The sequence below is a fragment of the Leptosomus discolor genome, chromosome 7 (assembly GCF_034619465.1).
Source record: "Leptosomus discolor isolate bLepDis1 chromosome 7, bLepDis1.hap2, whole genome shotgun sequence".
Classification (NCBI taxonomy): Eukaryota; Metazoa; Chordata; class Aves; order Leptosomiformes; family Leptosomidae; genus Leptosomus; species Leptosomus discolor.
In genome coordinates, this window is record NC_141397.1 from 20,808,330 (window position 1) to 20,828,162 (window position 19,833).

Here is a 19,833-nt window from a genome sequence, read left to right on the forward strand (position 1 = left end):
AACAAAGCTAAATTTTGTAGCGTGTTTTGGTGTGCTGTTTCTGACGAACTTGAACATAATTTTATAAGCCAAAGCCAAACCCCCTAGGAATATTTTTTCCTCTTTTACTGCCTAGATACAAACAAACAAAAATCCTGCAAAGAGTAAGTCATAATTTCCTTAGCACCGTAAGCACAGAACTAAGTTTACAACACTGCACCCATGACATGAATATCACTCCTAAATTCAGTTGAGGAGACTGGAAACCAAGAACCAGCCAAGGATTTCTCTTTGTACATGACTGTAAAATCCGGGTTGAAGTAGTTCCAGTTCTCACAGTAGATTGGTCAGCTTGAATTTGCCTTTGGTGAGGCAGCCTAGGACAAGCCTACTGTCTATTCAGAGAAAGGTGGTAGTGAAAAAAAACCAGTTGTCATCTGGGATTATCAAGAAAGTGCATTGTGATGGTGGTTTTACAATTTTTTTTGAAATCACTAACTGTAAGTACTGGAGCAGTTTCCACAGAATTATTTTTTTTCAGGTGGCCTGATTTGCTGAACAATAGAATAAAATTCCATAAAAGCACTTTTCAGAATGACTTAAAAGTTTTTATCTTACTGAGGAATAGAACTATTTTCACATCCTTTCACAGATACGAATGACATCGTATAGGTAGGAATTAAAATTCAAACAATGAGGGTTTTTTAAAATGAGAAACATTTTGAACACAATGGAAATGGGATGCCCCAAATTTTTCACCACAGCATTTTGATTTAAAAGATTCTAAATCTTGTCTTTTTTGAAGTGGTGAAGGGGTGAAAACAATTTTGAATTTGTGTATGAAATTGAATTTCTCTTTTTGACCTTCTGAGAATCCAGAATAATCTAGAACAGTTAAAGTATAGAAGTCTTGTTTCTGAACTTTCTGGTCCATTTGTTTTCCTTTTCTTTACTGTGGAAGGATGAGAAGTCATCATGTCCACACTTTCAGGAACTTTCTCCATCTCCTGTGTGCGAAGCCTACAAGTGACTTTCATGTTGTAAATTTTCCTTGCTAAAGGCTAAAATTTTTTCCAGCCAGAAGATAAGAATTTGAAGCATCCCAAAGAGTTGAATGTAGCAAAAAAACAGCAGAAGGCAGACTGCTTATAAAAGGCTACAGAAGATACCACAAGGAGAGGAGGTTGAGGAGATAATGCTGTACAGCTTTGGTTTATCATGGTGTAGTATTCAGCTCAGGAATAGTCTTAATGCAGCCAGGCTAAAATGCTTAAACTTTTATTTTTTCATATTGTGGTGTAGTTCTGTGGCACCATTGTCTAACTTAATCTAGAATGTGTTCCATGTTGCTTTTTTGCTAGTTCAGAAAGAGACCTTTCTTTAAAGATGAGAAAAGGAAGAGAATGGTCTTTGTTCTTCTGATCTTAGACTCTTCAAGTTTATCTTCTCTTTTGCATGGTAGAACAGGAGCTCTCATGTTTACTGTGTGTTTGTACTCATTTCGTTTGTCATTGTTTACCTTTTTAGACAGCAATTTTAAGGGGATCTACTGGGAGATGCTGCTTTCTTTCCATTTTTTTTTTTTTTAAGAACTTCAATCCTAACAAACCTGGAATAGAAGTCTTCAGAGATCAGTGACTAGAGGAAAGTCATTTGATCTTCAGTTAAAAAACAACCCACCAAAAGGCCTACCTTCAAGTACAGATACTTCAGTCAGAGATTGGTAGTGCAGTCTAAAACATGGCGTGATTGTGAGAGCAGAGAACCAGGTGCAACTCAAACTAGTATTTGACTATTCTTTTACGGCCAGTGTGAAGATTTCCAGGTGATTTCGATTTGTCTCCTTAGTGCAGTGAATTGATATAATTCTGTCTTGCTTTAATCCTATATGATGATTTAACCAGTAGCCATCATTGTATGGATGAGTTTGAACATTTTCTTTTGTTTCTTAGGGGGAGAGAGGCCCAGTTGGCTTCAATGGGACTCAAGGAGACAGGGGATGCCCAGGTGCCAGAGGCCATAAGGCAAGTGTGTCACCTTGAAGCATTTCCTAATTTTATTTCCCACAAACCTGCTTTCTGTACTGAGGACAAATCCCTGTGCTGTCTTCCTGAAGCATGGATAGACAGCAAGATCTGGCTGTAAGAATAGCAGAGAACTTTTGCTGTCTCCTTTTGGGAGGTGCTTTGTGTAACCAAAGTACGGTCAAATGGCTAAGGGGTTTGCTGACTCAGCAACTTGCCAGTGACTTTTCCACCACCAACTCCAGACTGGCCTTAGGTAAAACTATAAAGCTTTACAGAATGGGAATGAAAAGGAAGGCTGTACTGTCTTCCCACAGGGAAGGGGTCAATCCCGTATGTGGCAGTAGGGGGTTTTGCAATACGAACTATGAATACTTGAGCCCAGCATGCCTCTGCACAGCAAGCTATTGTGCCCTGCTTCTCAAGCTCAATAAAAATACTTTCAGCAAATTTCATCTATGTTTATTTTCAATTTCAGGGGGCCAGAGGTTATAGAGGAAGTCAGGTATGTGTTTTCATGTGTGATCCATTTTCTTTGAGAACAATGTTCTGCTTCCCTTTAAGTTCATGTTACATTGTAAGATGAAAGTATCAACAGGGAAGGAAAACAGTGTAAAAACTTCAGAGTATTTAATATACTTTTGCTATGGTTATATAAGAATGGATTTAAGTGCGCTGTTAGGTGCACCGCAAGTTACCCATGAGTCAGCAATGTGCCCCTGTGGACAAGAAGGCCAATGGTATCCTGGAGTGCATTAAGAAGAGTATGGCCAGCAGGTCGAGGGAGGTTATCTTTCCCTTCTGCTCTGCCACATCTGGAGTACTGTGTCCAGTTCCTGCCTCCCCAGTTCAAGAGAGACAGGAAACTACTGGAGAGAGTCCAGTGGAGGGCTATGAAGATGATGAGGGGACTGAAGCATCTCTCCTATGAGGAAAGGCTGAGAGACCTGGAGCTCTTTAGCCTGGAGAAGACTGAGAGGGGATCTTATCAATGCTTGTAAGTATCTAAAGGACGGGTGTCAAGAGGATGGGGCTGGACTCTTTTCAGTGGTGCCCAGTGACAGGACAACGGGCACAAACTGGAGCACAGGAAGTTCTGCCTCAACATGAGGAAAAACTTTATCCTGAGGGTGGCAGAGTACTGGAACAGGCTGTCCAGGGGGGCTGTGGAGGCTCCTTCCCTGGAGATATTCAAAACCCACCTGGACATGATCCTGTGCGAACTGCTCTAGGAGAACCTGCTTTAGCAGGGAGGTTGGACTAGATCCTCTCCATAGGTCCCTTCCAGTGATGACCATTCTGTAATTATTAAAAACCAGCAGTCTTACTGTATTTTTAGCATGGTTGTTATCATAGTTAATTTAGTCTAATTGACAGGAAAGGCTGTCATTTACTGGCTGTTTTAATAATCTGTCAAGGTGGTAATTCTCGTCAGCTGAATCTCATATGCTAATTGGTGAGGAAGCAGAGCAGGAAGCGGGGAAAAAAGGGTTGTGACTAATATTTATTGCAGATTTGGACAGCATTTTCACAGAATCATTATTGACACTTTTTCAATATCCAAACTTCTCTTCAGTTGTTTTTATCATCCGCTGATCTTGAACTCTGCTTATTTAACCTTTCAAACATACCTGTTCGTCAAAGAGATATTGTCACCAATTTGTTAATAAAATGTGAAACCTGGAAGACCGATCTATAATGGCGATATTAGTTCCCAAGCTAGAGCAATTAAAATGGAATTGAAATGGCTTTGGGTGCTTTGATACAAAACCACTCCTACAAAAGATTTAGGAGCCTCAAAGACTCAGAAGATACTTACTTCCAAACCTGAGCAGTTGTACATGTGAGAAAGTTCAGAGAGTGTTTCCAATACCTCAGCTCTGTACTGACTCTTTTAATCCTCCTATGTGTTTTTCTTCCCTTTTCCATTTTCTGCTCTGTTCCCTGAAGTAATTTGTCCTCCTTTAAATACCTGAAACATCTGATTATGGAAGAGGGAGAGTGCCTGCCGATGATTTTGATTTGTCCAAGTTGAATTGTACCATAGGACTTATCAGGAGTACAAACCCTACTGAAATCCAATGAAAATGTGAATTTCTTCATTATGTTATTAGATCCACTAATTTTATTTTAACTGAAAACATGAAACTTTCAGGACATAAAAATGCAATTCGGTACTGCTAACTTAGTAAGGTTGAGGCAGTTTATTGAAGTCTGCAAAGAATTTTAGTACAGCTATTTGGAGAATAAAGGCAATACTGAATATTTAGTACTATGAGGTTTTCTGAGGTGGGAAATGAGTGAGGGAAAAATTAAGACAAATAAATGTCATGATTGCTTGCTTAGTGCTGAAAATTTTTCTGAAATACTTCTTGTTTGTGACATTAATCTTATCAAAATATACAGCCAGCTGTTTTTTCTTGTAGTACATACAAAACGGTTATAAATGAATAAAAACTTTCCTCAGGAACTTTAGGTGGTTTTGCAAAATCAATTTAACATCAAAACCTACAAAGCAATTGTATGTGTAGTCTCTATCGGAGTGAGACTCCCGTTGTTTAATATTTACAATATGCTCTTGTGCCACTTCGGGTGATTTGTGGAATATTTTTTCAGGGTAGTGGTCTCTGCTAATTTCATTTCTTACTACAAGTAAAAACATTACAGTTAATTCCTACATTTTTATGCTAGTAAAGAAAGATGGAAGAAGCACTTAAAAATATCCTTTAAAAATCGAGTGTGTTATTTGCGCAGATTTGAAATGTGATGGAGCATACATAAATGAAATAAGGTTCTCACAGTTATAACCACCCAGAAGTCTCACTTTTCATCTGAACAAGTTAACATTGCAAACTCCCTAAGGTTGGGATAGATGTTCTGTGAGAAAATGGCTTCCATAAATGGTTGCAATGTGGTGATTCATTTTTGCAGACAAAGGGAAAGGAAAAGATCAGTGTGTGTTTGAATGGGAATGTGACTGCTGTTTATGTAGCGAGCATCATGTTGCTGAAACAGTAATGAAGTTTCTTTAACAAGTCCTAAAGCCTAAGATCAGTCTTCTGTAATTGTTTTTATAATGGTTATTCTTTTTAGCTTTTCAACACACCATTCATGGTTTAAAATAATTTTTTTAAGAAAAGCACATATGATGGTTGACACCGGAATTACAAGTTTATCAGTATGTTAGATCAGATACTAGTAGTTACATTTTGGAATATATCTACATTTTGAAGCTGCTGCTGTTGGGAAAAAGATTTGAAAACTAACGGATGGAAAAGCAGAATTTAAATCCTGATGAAGATCTATAGTTTTAATAACCATTGATCTTAAGTGTTCTTAACTATGAATTTTTTTTAAAGTTAAAAATTCATTAAAAATCTGAATTATTAATGCCTACTTATAATTATTATTTTTAATTATTCTTGCTAGCCATTGAAAACCACTGTTCTTATTCAAGTTTCCAAAAGTAGGGTGACCACTTCTTCCCTTGCTCAGAGGCAGGACTGATGCTAAATAGGGGATATTTTTTGCTTATTTCTACAGGGTGAACATGGTGAGAGTGGGTTTGATGGTACTGATGGAGAGCAGGTAATCATTGCCTTAAATGTGCAGTGCAATTAAAGACAACTACCTCAGGGTTCAAAAGTACAGATTTTTGTGCATTTGAACGGGCTTTAAACCTGAACAGAAATTCTCTTGCTTAGTATTTAGAGTTGTATAACTGATTGAAGATGGATTCTGCTAGACAAAATTTGGGAACCACATTTATCAGAAAGAACAACCATTAATTTTTGTTTCTTTCTTCCCCCTTTCTGAGTCTAGGGAGAACGTGGATTTCCTGGACTTTCTGGAGAGAAAGGCAACACCGGAAAACGGGTGAAATATCCTTTATAGTAATGTTTAGATTTTTTGGAAACATCATTCCGAAGTGTAATGCCGTCTGTAAGGCCTGTTAATGTTTTTAATTAATGTTTTTAATTAATGTTTTTAATACCTACCTGTTCTCTAATATGATGTGGCTCCTGCTGTAAATCAGTGTAGCACCACTGACTTAAACAGACCTGTGTTCTCTTTTCTGGCCTTCCTCTACCACAGATACTGTATCTACCTGTATCTGAATTGATTGTGCTCTTTTTATGAATTTAGGGCAGAAAAGGCCCCAGAGGAGAACCCGGTGAACGAGGAGAATCTGGTCTGAGAGGAGATCATGTAAGTGTATTCCTTCATTTTTGTTAGGTTGCATTAATTCATGCCTGGATTTTGTGATGGAGCAGCCTAAAATTTATGTGATCTGAAGAGTTTTTCACAATCCCAGATGGTGCAGTACTCTGCAAGAAGTATGGCATATTCCAGGAGTCTTGGACTCTTTAGATGCAGGTGGACTGATGTGTTTTGATATGTTGCTTGGAAGCAGGTGTTTAAGCTTTGGGTCTTCTTCTTGTTCCTTGCACTTTTATTTTTTTTTTTTTCTTTTACCGTGGGCAACATAACTCCTTTTGGAGCTGCTTAGTCCTCCATGGTGGTTCCTAACCTACAGAGGAATTTCTGGATCAGTTGAAAACTCTGCAATCACTCTTGGTTAGCACTTTATAATGATACAATGGCAAGTTACTACTTCATGCTGACCTTTTTTTCCTTGCACGCTCCAGAGCGCTATATAAATGCAGTCCCTGAGGACTAAAACTTCAGTGGAGATACTGTATTTCTTGTATCACAACTTTAAGTCTTCTCACACATATTTCAAAGACCTTTGTTCCAAGCAGTCAGGTGTTGACTCCTGTCTTCTAACACCTATTAAAAAAAAAAAAAAAAATCAGGTCTCGTGGTAACTTGCTTCTTTTCAAGATCAGGATTTCACCTCTGTCTAGCTTTAAGTGGCTAAGTGGAACTCCATTCTAGTGTAACCCCATCAGAAACTCACTAACTAGTTGTGATCTTAACTCAATTAACTATACACAAACAACCAGAACAGCTTCACATTTTGGGGGTTTAGTTTGTTGCTCATTAGTAATATTTCTTTTCATCTCTTTGGAAAAGAAACTTGTGGACTTTGCAGAACTTTCTATATAGAGTTCTTACGAACATCTTCATTTAAAATAGCCTTTGTATTTCTTGTTGGCTGCTATGACAAATTCAATTAATCCTGTTTCCATATCCTGCTTCTGTAATCAGGGTAATAAAGGTGTGGTCACTGAAAATGCTGAGCTCTCTGCTTAACTTTTCCAGGGGGATCCTGGGACTAGCAATAATGTTCCTGGTCCTAAGGGTGAAAAGGGAAACCCAGCACGGAAGGTGAGCAGGTAGTTCTGTATTATGGAGAGAGGATTTGCATCGTTGCTAAGGTCTATTGGCTGTCCAGTGACTAAGCCACTCTTTTCTTTTTATTTTGCCTTTAGTGTATGTCTGCAACACAGAAAGCTTTGAGAAGTGCTTGTTACTGTAAAAAAGAAAAAAAAATCTAAAGGTTAACAAAGACTATGGAAATATTCTCATAATATAGAGCTAAGGGAAGATACAGATTTAGTATAAATACATTACCAACCTGAGAGGCTTCTAGTAATGGGTTGTAAGGAAACTGTTAAAAACCATGCTGGGAAAAAATGCTTGAATATCAACAACCTATACTCATTTTACTATGGAACTGCTAGAAATCCTCAGGGTGGTGGATGAACTCCATTTTGACCTGCATCTAGAATATAAGAGCTGGGTTATGTGCTTATATAGCGATGTCTGAATTTTTAAGAGGTGTGTGAGCAATACTGCAAGTAAAGAAACATAACAGAAAAGCCCATTTTACCATCACACTTTGTTTGGAAAGAATAAGCCAAGACGTTAATTAGTTGGACAGTAGTATGTAAGTGATGGTGGATGAAAGCTCAAGAGGGTGTGAACTAGCAACACGTGAGAAAAATCCACTGTTTTAGAAATTTGATTCTATCTGAACAAGTAGGGTTGTGTGCCCATGTTCAGACATGTGTGTGTGCATATATATCTATATAGAGTGTGCTGAAAGCAGTAGAAAAACTGTGAGGGCCTCTCCCTGGAGAATAATTGTGTTCTGATGACTTTTTGGAAACAAACCTTGTCAAACTTTCTCATTTTAAGAAGTCCAACTAAAAGGCTGAAATCAACAAAAATGATTTCACAAAAGCCTTGACCAAATATCAGCTGCTAGTAACTGATGGTTTGGAAATCCAAAGCAAGCATAATCTCTGGTTTATGATTTTTGATTGTAAATGATTTGCAGAAAACAAGAATCAGCATTTAGCATGATACAACTGCTTGCAATGACATTACTTACGAGAAAAAACAAAGAAGGAATATATAAAGAAGAATGTGTAAGTACAAGAAAAAGAAAGAGTATTTAAAGAGCTTGTTCATTACTTTGTTTCACAGGGAGACCTGGGACCACAAGGACTTCAAGGAGAGCAGGGTGATGCTGGCCCTAGTGTAAGAATAGTAATCAATACAGGGTGGAAGTTACTGATACAACATACAGTGGGATTCCCATTGAAAAAACCCCAATTTTTCTCTTCTTCCTTTTATCCCACACTTAAAACTCCTGCAATGAGAGGGAACAAAAATCTTCTGAAATTTTCATAGTGAAACGTGTTTGTCTTCAAATTTAGTAGTTTATGTGTATTGCAATGTGTTTTGTTTTTTTTGAAATCAGGAATTTTGCTGTCCCGTTAATTTCATGTCTGATTAGTGTGAAGTCGCAAGCCTTAAACTCAATGCAACCTCTTCTATGAGCCTTAGTTGCTGCATAATTTCACCACAGATAGATCTGTCCCTTCTTCCTCCTTGTGACTGCCAGTTCTCTATGCCTGTTCAAGCCTGTGTATAAACTCACTGGCAACTGAGCTGCTCTTTAATCCACTGGAGACTGGAACTTATGAAGGCACCTCTTCTAGTCTGTCAGAAAGGTGGCTAATGCTGAAGTCTGGATTGGTGATCACCCCTCAGTCAGGCTGCAGAAACATCCTAAAGGCTAGTGATGTGGGGTTTGACAGTAACATTCACTAGTGCTGCTGGGCAGGGTACAGCAGGAAGCAGTGCAGGCCTGTTAGCTCAGAGGGAGAGAACAGGGCTCTTGCTCCCTTTATTTTAGCCAAGGGGTAGGTAACTGGGAAGATGCTTTCCAGAATTTTATTGAGATGCCTTCCCTCTGCACTCCCCAAAGGTCTAAAGCCTTTTTTTTTTTTCTATAAGGCTTACTTGTGCAAGAATTTCTGTCCCAAATCCACTCTCTTCTTGTTTTTACCTTAAATCTTTTTTGGAAATAATCTCTGCTTTCTATAAGCTGTGTTTGATTTCGTTATGTGTATAACGTATTTTATTATAAGCTGTTGTTTCACATATTGCTCAGTGTTCTGTATGTAATCTCTCATGCCACTCCTTCCTAGGGTGCAGCAGGTCGAAGAGGCCCTCCAGGTATAAAGGTGAGTGGCTGACACTGCTGCTACCTGTCTATATGCAGCTACATGTCCAGCCTCAGCATTTGCTCCTCTTAAGGGAGAGTGTTCAGTGTGATCCAAGCACAAGTGTTTGTAACAATCAAAAGTCTATTTCAAGCCAAGACAGCCTTTGAATCTCAGGTGGATGTACCAGAGGCCCTCCTGACTTGAAGGATTTAGAATTGGAAAGGAGCTTTCGTTGAAATAAAAGGACAGTTACTTTTATTATTAAGACAAATCTGGGAATGTAAATACAGAAGAGAGTGTTGCTAAAGATTGCTGGAATGAGTAGTTAGGCTACATTCCTTCATCATAAGGCAAAAAGTCTTGGCAGTTTTTTTCCTCCTTTGCTGCATGCACACATATATATGCATGATGCAGATATGCAGCATAGAGAAAACTAAGGCAAGTGCTGAATGATGATTTACTAGAACCCCTAAAATTTTTACTAAAATCACTGCTGTTCTCTTAAATGAAGTTTTAGATAATGTTCTTGGAAAAAAAACCTTGTTTGTCCCAGGCTATAAATTACAAAATACAGTTATCAAAGAAAATCTGAAAGCAGTTATATTCAAGAGTAGCTTAGTGCAAGTAAAATTTAAATTCTAGGAACCTGAAAAGACTCAGATTTCTTTCCCCCCCTCTTTCCCCCCCTCTTTCCCCCCCTCTTTCCCCCCCTCTTTCCCCCCCTCTTTCCCCCCCTCTTTCCCCCCCTCTTTCCCCCCCTCTTTCCCCCCCTCTTTCCCCCCCTCTTTCCCCCCCTCTTTCCCCCCCTCTTTCCCCCCCTCTTTCCCCCCCTCTTTCCCCCCCTCTTTCCCCCCCTCTTTCCCCCCCTCTTTCCCCCCCTCTTTCCCCCCCTCTTTCCCCCCCTCTTTTCCCCCCCTTTTCATGAAACTTTTGCATGGATTGAGTGCTTTTTCTGCAAGAGCAACAAGCATTGAAACTGAGGACACGTGTAAAATGTTAATAAATAACAGTCAGAATAGCCATAATGATGCAATAGAACAGACATTTCAGCAAAGGAAAAAGGCTACTGGGAGGATTGGGCTGTCTTTATGCTAGTAATGTTTCTTCAGCAGCAGAGTGTTTGATTTGACTCTCATTTCTGGGCTTCCTGTCCCTCTCCTCTTGAGCATAGCAGAGTTTTGATATACTTTTATTACCAGGTAACATAGGTTTTTTACATTTAACCTGATTCAGATTAATTTTTCCCTGGGAAATGACAGTTGGAAGTGAGAGTCCTGCAAGTTCCCCAAACTACAATCCAGTCACATCCCAGCTTCATGCAATACATGGGTAGGCCTTATGCTGAAACCTCTGCCCCACCTGGTTTCTGAAAATCCCAATTTGGATTTCAATTTGAGAATCCAGAATTTTCAATGTCTGGAGTATCGCAGATAGGTCTAGACTCTGGACAATTGTGATGCTATCCGCCAGTAGGGCTAAAGCACCATGCTTTCGCTACTCACAAGGATCAGCGTAACTTGAAAAAATACGAGCATTTTATAGTTAGTTTCCTGTTCCTATATCAGAAATTGTTTACAGGGTTTATGCAGACATTTTAGATTAAAATACTGAAAAATATTCATCAAGCCTGCCTCTTAATTATTCCAGCTCTTGCTTAAAAGCTCAGAAATCCATTTCTTAAGTAATTATGTAACTTTGTGCCTTCTTCTTTTTTTCCATTTGATTGCTGCTGGACTCTAAAAGGCTTTGCATTTTTCTGTCAGGTGCCAGAAGAAAGAAATAACCCAAGTGATCTATGAGGTTAACAGGACAAAAACTAAAATCCATGGAAATGGATTTGTACCTTATCTTTGCTGTACTCACAAGCACAAAAACTCTGATGTCGTTAGAAAATAAAAATATTCCACTTGTTCAGTAAAATCACAGAGTGCAGAAGTAGTTGAACCTTTTTGAGACAACCTTCTTCATCTCCATGGGGGCCCCTTCCCCGAGTACTGAGGCCACCCTTTTGTAATATGGTAGGAACCATAAAAAAGCCACAGAGAACTTCCAAACAGTTTTCATTTGAGTATTTGATGCAGCTTTGACTTATAAAAAGTATAACAGAAAACATTTGCATGGTCAGTAAGCATTAAAAGATAGGTCCCAACCCATGCTTAGTGCACAGCTTATGTAAGTAGCCTGTTCACTGAAGAGGGGTAGAACGCGAATGGCAGAGAGAATTACACTTTCTGTCTTCCACATCTCCTGGAGGAACTAGCTGGAGCAGTAGGCCCTGCAGTGTGATACTGGCATCCATCCTTGGGTGACATTTTGGGTGTTGTGTCCTCCCACCAAGATCTCTTGCATGGCAGCGTGTAGCAAAGCTGCCGCAGGCCATAGCTCTGTCAGCACAAGGTGTGAGAACTTCACTGTGCAGGCTTCCTGGTGTCCCTGGGCAGGAAGCAGAACCGTATAGTCCTAATGTTTGCAGCTCCTTCTGTGGAGCATGGGTTCTGGCTCTATAAGGAAATATGGTATGGCCAGTGCTTCTGGAAGAGGAAGATTTTGTGCTGAAAGGGAATGGAATGGAAATGAATCCCTCTTTCAGATGAAGATGGATATCGGTGGTGATGTACTCGGGGACAAATAATCAAATTACAGGCAGCAAGCTGGAATTCGCCCAGCTAATGCCTAAGGACTTGCACCAGGTTTAGCTGTTAATAAAAGGTGCTGAACTAACGCCCGCATCAACAAAGTTGTTAACTTGCCTTGCAGTCAGCATGAACACAGCACTTTTCACCATATCCTGAAAAGGACAGTTTCCCAGGACTACTTGTTCAAATTATCTGTTGCTTTTTGTGATAAAAGGGAGACTAACTTTTTGAAATAGTTTAAAAAAAAGAAAGCAGCACAGCTAAGAGTCAGAAGTAGTCATCGGGCAGAATGACTACTTTCTTTTCCCCAGTGTCTGGTGTCTGTCACAGACAAGAACAACAACACTGCACTCTGTGTTCCAAAAGCAAAGCAAAATAGTGAAGATGGAGAGGAGAATAAAGGAAGGCATGAGAGAGAGGAAAAGAAAAAAAAAAAGAAAAGAACAACTCTTCTGGGTTTGATTCAAAGTTAATTTAAGTTGCTGAAAACTTTCTCTTGGTTTTGGATTCTAGTAGAGTCAGCCTAAGAAATTTGTCCATTTTCATTGCAAAGTGATTTTTGTGGAAATCTCAGCTGGTATAAGCCTGGCATCAGTCTACTGGTGTTCTGTGTTACAGTATTGTAATGCTGGCTACAAATAAGCTTACTCAAATGCCTTTTTTGTTTTGTTTTGTTGTCTTTCATTTTATTCATATGGTGTTGAGCATTTTGAATATAATCTTCCTCAGGAGATTCTAGCAGAACCATCTGTTTTCTGAGAATCTTCAGATATATATTTATAATTTCCCCAGTGAAAGAAGATTGGCAAGGCCTAGAATATCTTGGTCCTAATTATCACCATTTTACTCAGTCCATCAGACAGCAAATATTTCTTGTGGATGTCAGCTAAATTGACGTATTCTCAGATGGCAACTTTATGTAGACAGAAGCTGGATAAGTGGGTTTTTTTCCATCATCAAGATTTGACTTGCCTCACTGAGTAACCAGAGTGAAAGATGGGAAGTAAAGACATCTAATTCTAGGATGAATTGTGGAGTCATGGGTCCCCCTCAGAGTAGTTCTCCATGGATAAGGTCTCTGCAGTGGACAAGGACAAGGGTCATGCAGGAATATTGCTGAGACCATAGTGTAAAATGCACTTAGCAAAATGCAAAGTAGATAGAACTGATGCCTTATGCCTCAGCTTTTACATTCATCGCATGCCCTAACCAACAAAAAAAGCTACTCAACTCTGCTTTTTAATTGAGTTTTATTCAACAGGAGTTTGAAGCTGCTTGAAAGCTGTTTGAGAACTGAAAAATGTTCTATCAACTGATAATCTGTGCAAATATGAATTTATTGTCTGTTGATGTAAATATGACAGGTCTTAATTTGTTTGGTTTGGTTGTTGTTTCTTTTTTTTTTTTTTCATTCTGGCAGGGTGAGAAAGGAGATCTGGGGCAAGCAGGTTACCCAGGAGACTCTGGTCTTTCAGGCCCACAGGTAACTAAAAGAACTTCTTGAGTTATTTTTATGTTAGGTATGAAGATGACTTGTCAGACTTGATCTTTAGTTTTTCTTTGGAATGCTTTGTTTACTTCAGTTAATGGATATTATGAGTAAGATTCTTCCTTGGCAAACCTCCTCTTTAACCCTGAGGAATTAAATGTGGCAAGCTTCTCTTTCGGTTTCTGTAGTGCAGCCTCTCGTGAAACGAAAAGAGGAAAGTAAATAGCAGGAATAAGTGATTTAACGAATACATCTCTAGCTTGCAGGATATTATCAAGCAGATTTCTTAAAAATTATATACTTACTGACAAAATCAATGGTGAAAGCTTTGTGGTTTAAAAATTTGCTTGATGGAGTCATTTTGAAGAGAATTACGGTGGTAGACTGCTTACAGTAGCTTCCAGTTTTAAGATGCTCTTAGATGCTCTAAAGATGCTCTTTTAAGTTTAAAGATACAGAAAGTTTATAGTGGGTTGCCTGTGGCTCCCTTGGTGTCTGAATACAGCCCTCAGGCAGTGACCATCTCGACCGCTTCACGCATGCAAATCCTTACAAACAGCCGGAAGTTTCACCTGTGCATTAAGGCTTTTGAAACTTGGATTCTGGTCCTTGCAGCGATCTAATCTTCATTGAAAGGCTATCAACATTGAACTGACTTTTTTTTTTTTTTCCAATGGCTTTTTAACATTAGGGCCCAAGAGGACTACGAGGGATCAGAGGACCTCCAGGACCACAAGGCATGCCAGGCCCTCTGGTTAGCTTTAAATAATGTATTCCTGCTGCACACATTAGGGCTTTTCATTCTCAGTGTTGTTATTATTTTTACAAAGAGTTTTTAAAAAACTTACAGAAAGAAGAAACAGAGGATTTTTTGGTATAGTACTTCAGGAAACTGATTTGCAGCCTCATATGGTAAAATAACAGCCTTGAAAATAAATTTAGGTGTGTGAATAGAAAGTGAACTTCAGTGTTACCAAGCTTTTGCATGATTGCAATGAAAAGCCTTAGCTCTAGATTCCATTTTCAGTTCTGTAGTATCAGGACTAAAAGCATGGCTTGCAGCATGTATAAATACAGATGTACAGTGGTGTAATTGGGGGCAAAGTTAGGTAACCGTTAGTGGTTTCGTTAAAGTATGGCCTGTGAGATTTAATGCTAGGGTATGATGAGGTCGTAACTATTGAGCACTGCCTCCTGATCTTCTCACTTGTGTGATGCTGTTGATTTTGGGAGCTCTTATTCTGGAATTACACAAGTGTAACTCAGGACTGGAATGTCCTACTCTGTCAGCCTTGGCCATCTGCTTCAGTCATGTGATGATGCTCATGCTTACACACCCATTTCTATGTGTGTAGATACATACATTCATATTGTTTGTGCACATACACATCTATTCACTAGGTATCTATGTAGATAGAAAAAAACATTCATGTCTACTTAATGTTTTGAGAATTTTAAAGCAGTCATACAGAAACAGGAAATAACTGGAATGATGGCTTGACCAGTAGCTCTTACTGTGGTCCTCAAAAGCCTGTTAATATTCTAATATTTATACTGATCCTGTAATAATTTCAAGTGGCAATGAATCCGTGAGTGTAATGAGCCCTTTATTTCTTCACTGTGCACCTTTTAACTGATACTTCTGATTACAGGCTAGTCTGGGGGCCCCAGGTTCACCTGGCTCCGTTGGGAAGTTAGGTGCAAGAGGAGCAAAGGTAAAGATTCTGAAGGTACCTAATTGCAGCAATTGGTATTATTCATTCAAGAATCTGATGGAAGAAGCATGAACTAACACTTAGGTTGTTCCTGGGGAACATGTGAAGAATGTTAAGTTTATGGACATTTTTATATTGCATGGGAAGGCAAGTGATACATGTTCAAGGTAATCTTGCAGGTGTCAGAGCTACACTAAGAAGTTTTTAGTGTTGCCATGACCTATGTTCTAATTACTGTTGTGGTCTTGGTTCTCCGTGGGGCCTGGCTTCTCACAAAATGCAGTAGGGATACAGCAGTGTTGACCCTTGAGCTTGTGTAATGATTCCTAGAATCTGTCCAATCCATTGAAAATATGTACCAGGGATTCATAGAATCATAGAATATCTCAAGTTGGAAAGGACCTATGAGAATCATTGAGTCCAACTCCCTGCTACTTTTGGGACTACCTAAAACTAAACCGTATGACTAAGCACTGTCCAGACACTCCTTGAGCTCTGACAGGCATGGTGCCGTGACCACTTCCCTGGGGACCCTGTTCCAGTGACCAACCACCCTCTCAAGTGAAGAACCTTTTTCCTAATGTCCAGTCTGAACTTCCCAGTTCAATGAAGCATAGCTGCTTATTTTAACTGTTTTGTTCTGAAGATTCCTAACCAGTCCAAGGAACTTGACTGTTATGATGTCTATTATACAGGAATTAATATGTTGAGAAGAATTGCATCAATGTGAAGTTAAACAGAAGGGCTTATACTAATAGGTGGTCCACCTTATGGTTCACTTACTTATTATAAACGTTATCCCTTATTTTCATTAATGTGCATTGATATGGGAAACTTACTTTGTTTAATAAAAATATCTCAGTTTAGATGTTGTTACATCTTTAAATCTAAAAGACATAAATAATACCAAATAGCTAAGCCTTTCAGTCTCTTTGATGGGTTATTACATTCAGTGTATTACTACATTCAGTGTCAGAAACGTATCAGAAGGTCAAAGTGCTTCTATGAAAAGAGTCACTGTGTGAAAATGAACAGTGAAACAATGACAAAAATTGAGAAGTGACACAGGAATTTAATCCATCATACATTCTGTTTTCTCAGTCTAGTTTTGTGCTATTTAATATTTGGGTTCATTAAGAAAGTGAAAAACAAAAGTGGAACAGAAAAAAGTTCATTAAGAAAGTGAAAAACAAAAGTGGAACTGAAGAAAAGAAAACTTGCAAAAGGACTAAGAGCACAGTACAGACAGCCTGCCTGAGATACATCGTCAGCTATCAATAGATGCTTCAGGCTGGTAGAATTCCAGGCTATGTCCTGCTACCATTAACATAAATTTTTCCAGAAAACACTTATCACTGGTAACTCTGTGTAACAACGGGAGTTGTATTGAACAAAGGCCTTTGGGTTTAGCTGCATGAATGTTCAGCATATTCTGATTTGCTAAGTACTTTCCAGTTCCACAGCAAGGAACCTTCCATGAAACATGATCTGTAATGGAATGCTTTCAGCCAGCATCAAGTAGTCTGTAATAAGCACACTTCTTTCTAACAGACAAGTTTACATTTCAGAAGGAAGAATTCTTCTAAATGAGCCAAACTAATGCCTTTTATGTTTTAATTGTAACAGGGTGAGCCTGGTGGCCCTGGAGAGAAGGGCTCAGTGGGACCAGCTGGATGGAGAGGCCTGCGTGTGAGTCTTTCTGCCCTAATTCAGGGCCCTCATAGCTTAATACTTACCCATCTGAATTGGTACAGTTCATTCACTTTTATTTCTTTGATACAGTTAAAATTATTTCACATCTGGTTCTCAGTTTCTGTGTGGACACCAGATTCCTTGTGGACTAGAGAGAATATCTTTCCCTCAGTTTTCCAGGAGAGAGAGAATATGCTATGTAGGGCACACAGTGGAGAGGAACTGTGGTCTTAATCCTTGTTTTATCTCTACAGATTTTGCCACCATTTGCTACTGGTTTTAGATTGTGTTGTGATAGCATGCCCCACTTCATCAGTCTTAACAGCCTGTGCACCTCACTGTAATGGGTCCAATGGAATTGGATGTGAATCTAATAATCTATTAAAAGCTAACTTATTGTGTATTCAATCTATATAGGGCGTGGATGGCAGAGATGCCTATGGTCCTGAAGGAAGCAAAGGAGCAAAGGTGAGTGCTTAGAGTCAGGATGTCTCACAGGGTCCATTCTGCAGTGTCAAATCAAACGTTATGTCTACGTTTAGTCAGCTGTTCACCCGATGACACACCTGCCCCACCAAAATTCAGAAGCCATTGGAAATTTTTTCAATGATCTTTCTTTAGATGAACAAGATATTAATCTAAATGGTGTCATTTGAGACCAGAGTAGTAGCCACTGTCACTTGAATGGGGTGGAATGCTAAGAATAATTTTGAAATTGTTTTTGGTTTAAAGACATCAAACACTAAGCCAATAACAAAGTTCTAGATTCTTACAAAGTTTTTGTCCTTTCTTTTGGTAGGGAGAATCTGGATTCATAGGATGTCCTGGTACAGAGGTATGATTAAATGGACGTGTTTGCTTTCTTTATGTCTTGTTTTACGTTATTCTTATTTAGAAGTGGTTATCTGTCTTGTTGTCTGTCTTCTCCTGGATTTCATTAATTTCCAGGGAGAAAATGGAGAGCCGGGCATTCCAGGAGCTGAAGGACCCAAAGGAGTTAGGGGTAGAAGAGTAAGAATGACAAATCTGTTAACTCTGTGAAGAGTCCTATAAGTATAGCCCTTATGTCTTAGGTGTTTCCTCAAAAACTTTTTCAGTTGTTCCCACTGTGATCTTTTCTTGACGTATCCTGGGCAAGAGGTCTTGAGAGAATGCAGGTCTAGGTTTTTAGAGACATTCGTTGCTAATAATTCTTAGGGGTAGATGTCTATCTTTATGTAAATGCAGGATCTGACTCACAATATATATATAGTTATAGAGGTTTTTCTCTGCTGAAATTCTGCACCTGTGTGTGCAATTATAAAGAATAAAACTTGTATTTCTGTTTTTAGGGTAATGCTGGCACACCAGGTTCCCTGGGAGAGCCAGGGGAACAAGGGCCATCAGGACCTATGGTAATATATTTTTGTTTTAAAAAATCACTCTTAGGTTGCTCTTAAACTTGCTGTTAGATTAATGGAATATTTAATAGTGTTTCATGTGGTAAACTATGCTTAATCAGCCTGGCAGTTGTATAGAGTTGCATCTTGCCTCTGGATGTGTATGCACAAAAGCACCTGCTGTTGGAAATGGAACTGCAATGATACAATGCAGGGCAGAATTTCTTCTACGGTATTTGGTATTGTTTATAGGTGGGGTAAATATCTAATTAAAAAATAAGAGAGTACTAAGATGTAAACTGGATTATTCTGCTGAAAGCCAATGTATTTTTTCATTTGAAAGGAGAAGCAATTTAAAATCAGACTTACAATTACAGGCACTTACTTAAAGCTTAAATTGTCTGTAACCTGTTAATCCTTATATTCAAGTAGCTGTCTTGATGTGCTTTTCCAGTGTCTGTGATTAGCGTTTTATGCAATAAAAAGTTTTGTTCTCTATCTAAGTAGGGGGAAGGGTCATGGATTGCAGTAGGGTTTAGGACTAATTTTTAGGCAGTTGGGAAAATCCCTGGATGTCTCTGTCTTTGTTTTGCGGCAGTTCTGCAAATCAGCTCCATGGTAACCAGAAACAATCCCTGCTGTTAATTATTTTCTTGTTAAACCTTCTTAAGCTTACTCTTTTAGTTTAAATATGGAACGTTATTGATAACAGTATCTTTACCTGTATAACATAGTCTATGGGAATATGCAACTTAGAATTTTTTTTTTTTTGTCGTTACACTGTATGTATGGTCAATGAATGTACACGGCCCGCTTTATTTTATGATGCTGGGCCCAAGAATGGCCAAGAGTGTCATCTGGAACACATTGCCCTCCCTACTGTTTGGCCACTCACATACATTACAGACCTTGTGTGCTGAGCCAGATAGCTGTTGGCCTTGCCAATCTATGTCCAAGAAGGCTTCAGAGAGCTTTCAAGCTCAAGATCTCCTGAATGACAGCACAGAAATTGCTGTTTAGAAAGGAAATCCAGTTCTGAATTATACTGGTCCGCAAAAGCAACAGGTATCGAACATTTATAAAACCATTAAAGGAAATGAACTGAGAAATAGGTCTGAGAAGTAGTCTGCAACTCTGTTTGGAACAGGTCCACAGAAATTCGTGCTGGAAACTGATGTCTTCTCATATTTCAAACTGACAGACAATTGTCAGGGAAACACTGCATGCCTGCATTTTCTTTGGGCTACAGACTAATAGATGGAAATATGTTATCAGGGTCTGATTTTTCTGGATTTATGTTTGCTTCAGGGTGCCAAGGGACCAATGGGCACCATTTTAATGGAAGTAAGTATTTACCTTACAGCTAACTGCACGCTGCGTGGATTTAATAGTTTTAGTCTTCCATTTACAAGCACTGACTACAATAAGCACAATTAGCTGTTATAAAACAGTATCCTTTTCAAATACTTGTCAGAGTGCAGTGTGTTCTTCTGTT